Below are 7,904 nucleotides of genomic sequence, written 5' to 3'. Positions count from 1 at the left end.
TTGGTTTCATCTTCACTAAGGAAGACCTAAATAATTTGCTGGAAATAGCAGGAGACCGCGGGTCAAAGGAGTTGGAGGAATTGAGTGAAATCCAGGTTAGCCGGGAAGTGGTGTTGGGTAAATTGAATGGATTAAAGGCCGATAAATCCCCAGGGCCAGATAGGCTGCATCCCAGAGTACTTGAGGAAGTAGCTCGAGAAATAGTGGATGCATTAGTAATAATCTTTCAAAACTCTTTAGATTCTGGAGTAGTTCCTGAGGATTGGCGGGTAGCTAATGTAACCCCGCTTTTTAAGAAGGGAGGGAGAGAGAAAACGGGGAATTACAGACCAGTTGGTCTAACATCAGTAGTGGGAAAACTGCTAGAGTCAGTTATTAAAGATGGGATAGCAGCACATTTGGAAAGTGTTGAAATCATTGGACAAAGTCAGCATGGATTTACGAAAGGTAAATCATGTCTGACGAATCATATAGAATTTTTCGAGGATGTAACTAGTAGCATGGATAGGGGAGAACCAGTGGATGTGGTGTAACTGGACTTCCAGAAGGCCTTCGACAAGGTCCCACATAAGAGATTAGTATACAAACTTAAAGCACACGGCATTGGGGTTCAGTATTGATGTGGATAGAGAACTGGCTGGCAAACAGGAAGCAAAGAGTAGGAGTAAATGGGTCCTTTTCACAATGGCAGGCAGTGACTAGTGGGGTACCGCAAGGCTCAGTGCTGGGACCCCAGCTATTTACAATATATATTAATGATCTGGATGAGGGAATTGAAGGCAATATCTCCAAGTTTGCGGATGACACTAAGCTGGGGGGCAGTGTTAGCTGTGAGGAGGATGCTAGGAGACTGCAAGGTGACTTGGATAGGCTGGGTGAGTGGGCAAATGTTTGGCAGATGCAGTATAATGTGGATAAATGTGAGGTTATCCATTTTGGTGGCAAAAACAGGAAAGCAGACTATTATCTAAATGGTGGCCGACTAGGAAAAGGAGAGATGCAGCGAGACCTGGGTGTCATGGTACACCAGTCATTGAAAGTAGGCATGCAGGTGCAGCAGGCAGTGAAGAAAGCGAATGGTATGTTAGCTTTCATAGCAAAAGGATTTGAGTATAGGAGCAGGGAGGTTCTACTGCAGTTGTACAGGGTCTTGGTGAGACCACACCTGGAGTATTGCGTGCAGTTTTGGTCTCCAAATCTGAGGAAGGACATTATTGCCATAGAGGGAGCGCGGAGAAGGTTCACCAGACTGATTCCTGGGATGTCAGGACTGTCTTATGAAGAAAGACTGGATAGACTTGGTTTAAACTCTCTAGAATTTAGGAGATTGAGAGGGGATCTGATAGAAACTTACAAAATTCTTAAGGGTTGGACAGGCTAGATGCAGGAAGATTGTTCCCGATGTTGGGGAAGTCCAGGACAAGGGGTCACAGCTTAAGGATAAGGGGGAAATCCTTTAAAACCGAGATGAGAAGAACTTTTTTCACATGGAGAGTGGTGAATCTCTGGAACTCTCTGCCACAGAGGGTAGTTGAGGCCAGTTCATTGGCTATATTTAAGAGGGATTTAGATGTGGCCCTTGTGGCTAAGGGGATCAGAGGGTATGGAGAGAAGGCAGGTACGGAATACTGAGTTGGATGATCAGCCATGATCATATTGAATGGCGGTGCTGGCTCGAAGGGCCGAATGGCCTACTCCTGCACCTAATTTCTATGTTTTATCAGGTCTCTCCACAACCTCTGTTGAACCAACACCACCTCAATCTTAATTTCAAACTGCCTTTGCATATTAATGTTCTCCACAAGGATCTTACTATCTTTCATGTCATTCTCCTTAGTAAATACAGAGGCAAAATACTATTATATTCTCTGTCTCCCAGCACAAATTCCCTCTATCTTTGAGTGGTCCCACCTTCTCCCTAGTTACCTTCTTGTTTTCAATGTAGGAAGTTGCAGTAGATGCTGGTTTACATCGAAGATAGGCACCAAAACCTGGAGTAACTCAGCAGGTTAGGCAGCGCCTCCGGAGAAAAGGAATAGGTGACATTTTGGGTTGAGACCCTTCTTCAGACTGAAAGTCAGGGGAGAGTGAAACGAGAGATATAGAAAGCACATTGAACAAATGAGTGAAAGATATGCAAAAAGCAATGATGATCAAGGAAATGTGGAACCCACAATGGTCCATTGTTGGGTGTGGGGAATTGAAATTTAAACTCAACAGGACAACAGTGAAACTCGTACGAACTCTAGGATGGGGGAGGGATGGAGAGAAAGGGAATGCAAGGGTTACTTGAAGTTAGAGAAATCAATGGTACTGCCGGGCTGTAAGCTGCCCAAGCAAAAGATGAGGTGGTTCAGATGGGAACAGACGGTAACCAAGAAAGTTACTGAGGCCATTGTGGTAGATGGAGTTGATATAGGCTGTAGTTCAGTGTGGTCGGTTACGTTAGATTGTTTGCGATTGAGGAAGATCTAACTGATAGGATACATAGTTGTTTTGATAGTAGAAGTCATAATGTTGGCAGTTTGTTTTTAGACTAGGGGCCCATGAGTAATGGTGTGTTTTATTGGCCTGTTGTCATCTATATTAATGACTTGGACCACGGCATGGTTAGTAAGTTAACACATTACGGTAGCAGAGACATAGGTTCAATTCGGACTTTGGGTGCTGTCTCTGTGAAGTTTGCACATTCTCTCTGTGGTGGCGTGATTTTCGTCCTGGTGCTCTGGTTTCCTCCCACATCTCAAAGATGCGTGGATTTGTAGGTTAATTGGCCTCTGTAGGTTTCTCCTACTGTGGAGGGAGTAGTTGCCAAAGTGAGATAAAGGGTGATCAATGATAGCCATAGACACGGTGGGGCCAAGAGCCTGTTCCCATGCAGTACCCATCAATTAATCAATCGAATACACTCAAATAGGTAGTGTCGTGGACAGTAGAAGGGGTTAGGAGGGAGAGATAGATCAGCCATGATTGAATGGCAGAGTAGACTTGATGGGCCAAATGGCATAATTCTGCTCCTATCCCTTATGACCTGATGACCTCATCAAGAATTGCAATGAGATCAGTTGAGTAAGTGTGGGTTGAGGAATGGCAGATGGAATTTAATTCTGATAAGTAAGAGTGATAATGCAAAGGTGTTTATCAGGATGTTGCCTGGGTTAAGGGGCATTCACTATGGGGAATGATTGAACAGTCTGGGCTGAGAAATTACTTGGTAGAAAGATATAAGATTACGAAAGGTTGGAGGTGAAAGGGAGACAAAAAAGGTGTCGGGTACGGAATGAGAGGAGGAGTGAAATGTAAAGCTGGAGGGACAGATATGGGTGGAAGAGGACGGGGAAAGGGAGAGATGGGATGAAAGGGAAATATGGGATGGGCATGAGAGGTGAGCTTACAGAAAAGGGAAGACAATCAGAGCGACTGGCATGGTGGTGGGATATAGTCAGCACAGTACAGAACAGAAACAGCTTAACTTTCCCATGCAACCATGCTACAATATTCCCAGCTTCCTGCATTTGTCCCATATCCCTCTAAACCTCTCCTACCCATGAATCTGTTCAAAATGGAACATGGTGGCGCAGCGGTAGAATTGCTGTCTTACAGCTCTTGCAGAGCCGGTGACCCGGGTTTGATCCCGACTACAAGTGCTGTCTGTACGGAGTTTGTACATTCTCCCTGTCTTGGTTTCCTCCCACACTCCAAAGACGTGCAGGTTTGTAGGTTAATTGGCTTGGTATAAGTTTAAATTGTCCGTAGTGTGTGTAGGATAGTGTTGGTGTGCGGGGATCGCTGATTGGTGTGGACTCGGTGGGCTGAAGGGCCTACTCTGCAAGATTGTTCCAAATATCCACCACACTCTGTTGGCCCCTAACCTTCAACTTATGTCCCCTGATTCTCGATTCTCCTGCTCTGTGCATTTACTCTATATCTATTCCCCTCATAAGATCACCCCTCATCATCTTGCACACCAAGGAATAAAGTGCTTGTCCGCCCAGCCTCTCCCTCTAGTCCTCGCACCACCCTAAACGGTGAGGGAAATGTGCGTAAACCAAGGTGGAGGGGTGGGGGCAGGTGCAGTGGGATGGTTATGACTTGAAATCATAGAATTCAATGTTCATACCGTTGGGTTAGAAGCTACCCAAGCGGAATTTGAAGTTGTTGTTCTTCCAGTGTGTGGTTAATTTCACCCTGACAGTGGAGGAGGTCAAGGTCAGATAATCAGCATGAAAATGGAAAGGAGAGTTAAAATGGTTAGCAACCATGTGCTTCAGTAGGCCACGGTGGAAAGAACACAAGTCTTTAGTTGATGAGTCTACGCTTGGTTGTGCCAATGTAAAGGATGGCACTTCAGCAGACTCTGATGTACCACCTTTTATCTGACACCTTTTTATCTCCTTCTCACAGGTCAGGTCGGGGGGAGTTCCCCCCCGCCACGGGTACCATGTAATCCCGTGCTACCTGCTCCATGGTTGGTTAGTCGGCGACTAAACCGTCTTCCCCCACCTGGTTCGCCAGGTGAGGAGGGGGCTGTGGACCCCCTGCAGGACCAAAAACAAGACCTGTCAAAGGGCGGATGAGCTTCTAGCGAGTCAATGGCCATCCACACTTGAGTAGAAGTTGCGATCACTGTCGTACATAGCATTGTATATCTTTATTGTCATTTCCTGAGTATTCGCATACCCAGAGGAAACAAAAAAACGTTGCTCAACCAGTGTCCATTCAGTGTGCATGAAAAAAAAATAGAAATAAAAAAAAATACATGTATCATGAACAAATTTAACACTCTACTAAACATTCAACAGGCGTTCCGACCGGCAGCGGCACAACAGTGGCTCTGCTGCAGTGTGGGGGTTTGTGCGCGATACTTGGCAGGGGGCAAAGTCCATTTAGCAGTCTTATAGCCTGTGGGAAGAAGCTGAGGAGCATCCTGCTGGTTTTGCAGCTAATGCTCCTGTACCTCTTCCCAGATGGGAGGATGGAGAAAATGTCATGCGATGGGTGGTAAGGGTCTTTGATGATGGAGATGGCTCTGCTGATACATCTCTTCCTGTATATGTCCAGCAGGAAGGGGAGTGGAGCACCAATAATCCTGCTGGCGGTCTTCACTATCCTGTCTAGTTGGTGCCGTTCGTACGCCTTGCAGCTCCCGAACCAGGAAGTGATGCCGTAGGTCAATGTGCTCTCGACAGTCCCCCTATTAAAAAGTCCGTAGGTGTGTAGTGGGGAGGCCTGCTTTACGTAGTCTTCGGAGAGGGTGAAGTCGCTGCTGGGCTCTTTTGACCAGAGCTGTGGTGTTGGCCGTGGACGTCAGGTCATCAGACAGATGTAGTCCTAGGAACTTCATGCTGCTGACCCTTTCCACATCAGCTCCGTCGATGTGCAGAGGTGTATGGTGTTGTTTCCCCGCCCTCCTGAAGTCAACCACCATCTCCTTAGTTTTTCCCACGTTAAGAATGAGGTTGTGGGATTTGCACCAACCTGTGAGCAGCTCCACCTCCATCCTGTACGCCGATTCAGCATTGTAAGGAATGATGATAAAGCACACACACCAAAATCCTATACCTCCAGTGGTGGAAGTCCACAGGAACTGGAAGACAGAGATGTGTGGTGCGTCCGTCACCGTTCCCGTTGGAAACCAGCGCCACTGCGTCACTAATGATTTCAACGATGATGAATGAATAAATAAATCACCTCTAGCCTTTATCACTTAATCCACCCATCTGCCGATCACATCTCTTCCCCTCCCTAACCACAACTGTATTCATTATCACTTCCCCAGCCTTGGTCCACTCCCTTTTCCAGCTTTCTCTCTCCTATTCCAAGCAGTCTGAAGAAGGACTCAGCAGGACAATCAGCATCTCTGGAGAAAAGGAATGGGTGACGTTTCGGGTCGAGACCCTTCTTCAGAGGGAAAGAATGGGTGATGTTTTGGGTCAGATCCTTCTTCATGCTCTGAAGAAGGGTCTCGAACCAAAACGTCACCCATTCCTTCTCCCCATAGATGCTGCTTGTGTTACCTGTGCTGGAGTTACTCCAGCATTTTGTGTCCACCTTTGATTTAAACCAGCATCTGCAGTTCTTTCCTACCAAGTCTGCAGAAGGATCCTGAACCCAAATGTATATCAGTCCATTCCCTCTACAGATGCTGCCTGACCCGCTGAGTTCCTTCAGCACTCTGTATTTTGCTCAAGATTACAGCATCTTCTATTTCTTGTGTCTCCATTGGACCTATGCTCCTTAGTGTTGGACTCTTCTACCTTGGGGGGGAAAATGTCCATGACCATTCACCTTATCTATGCCACTTATGATTCACCACCATATGAGAGCTCTTATATTGTTCTTATGTTGCTGCGTTATTTCAAAGCAGTGCAGAGTGAATTGGCACGCTGCTACTGATGAATTTACAAGATGAAATTGAACTCTGCCATATTAGGGAAGTGAGGATTGCAATGTTTTTTGTTGCTCATTGCCACATCAGCAGATCTGTGAACTGAACACAACATCTTCACCAACACCTTTGTTGATTTCAGGTCAATTTCAAGAAGCATTATCAGAGCTCCAACAACTTTTTCTAATGTGCTCGGACGAAATGCGCAGTTACCAGTAGGAATTATGCTCAATGTAGCATTCACATATTATTTCTGCTTCAAATAAAGTCACAAACTAAACATATTCGCCAATCAAGACATGATATCCCACAATGGCATGCAGCAAAATGATAATGCAGCATCTCAACTCATTTTACACGTTGCAATGAATGCGATTTCTATTCGTACTTTTCATTTCCAAGCAAAAATGTGGTTGGACTAGTCAGCGTATGATCAAACTCAGTGAAACCAAGCGTAGGCTTGGCGATCACTTCACACAACACCTCCACTCAGTTCGCAATAACCAACCTGATCTCCCAGTGGCTCAGCACTTCAACTCCCCCTCCCATTCCGAATCCAATCTTTCTGTCCTGGGCCTCCTCCATGGCCAGAGTGAGGCCCACCGCATATTGGAGGAACAGCACCTCATATTTCGCTTGGGTAGTTTACACCTCAGCGGTATGAACCTTGACTTCTCCAATTTCAGGTAGTTCGTGCTTTCTCCCTCCTTCCCCTCCCATTCCCATCTCTCCCACAGCCTACTGTCTCCGCCTCTTCCTTTCTTTATCCCGCCCCCCCTCCCCCTCCGACATCAGTCTGAAGAAGGGACTCGACCCGAAACGTCACCTATTTCTTCGCTTCATAGATGCTGCCTCACCCGCTGATTTTCTCCAGCTTTTGTCTACCACCCATTTACACAAGTTCTGTTATCCCACTTTCCTCACCCACTCCCTACACATTAGGGGCAATTTTACAGAGACAAGTTAACCTACAAAGCCAATGCGTGTTTGGGATGTGGGAGGAAACATACATGCTTGCAAGGATAATGTGCAAATTCAAGACAGACAGACAGAGAGAGATTTTCTTGCTTATAACATTATTTACATATTCTGAGGTGCTGCTGCAAGTACGGATTTCAATGTTCTAAGTGAGACGTGAGAGAATAAAACACTCTTGACTTATGTCACTAATGTGTGGGATAGAACTAGTGCACAGTTGATCGGTGGTTGGCGTGGCCTCAGTGGGCCGAAGGGCCTGTTTCCGCACTGAAAATTAAATTAAAAACACCAAAACATGAGGGAGTCTAAAGAAGGGTCTCTACCCGAAACATCAGCCAATTTCTTCTATCCAGAGTTGCTGGCTGCTCCGCACAATTAAAGCATGGAATAGTCTTCACCCTAACATAGTTACCCAACCAGATGCAACTAAATTTAAGGTGACTTTTTTTCCCCAAGAACCCTTTCTTTGCTTAAGTCCACCCTCCACCACCTCCAGTTTAAATTCAATTTGGAATATTTTTGGAGGAGCAGGAAACCA

This window comes from Leucoraja erinacea, unplaced genomic scaffold (assembly GCF_028641065.1).
Source record: "Leucoraja erinacea ecotype New England unplaced genomic scaffold, Leri_hhj_1 Leri_437S, whole genome shotgun sequence".
In the NCBI taxonomy this organism is placed as follows: Eukaryota; Metazoa; Chordata; class Chondrichthyes; order Rajiformes; family Rajidae; genus Leucoraja; species Leucoraja erinaceus.
This window is presented reverse-complemented; position numbering follows the sequence as displayed.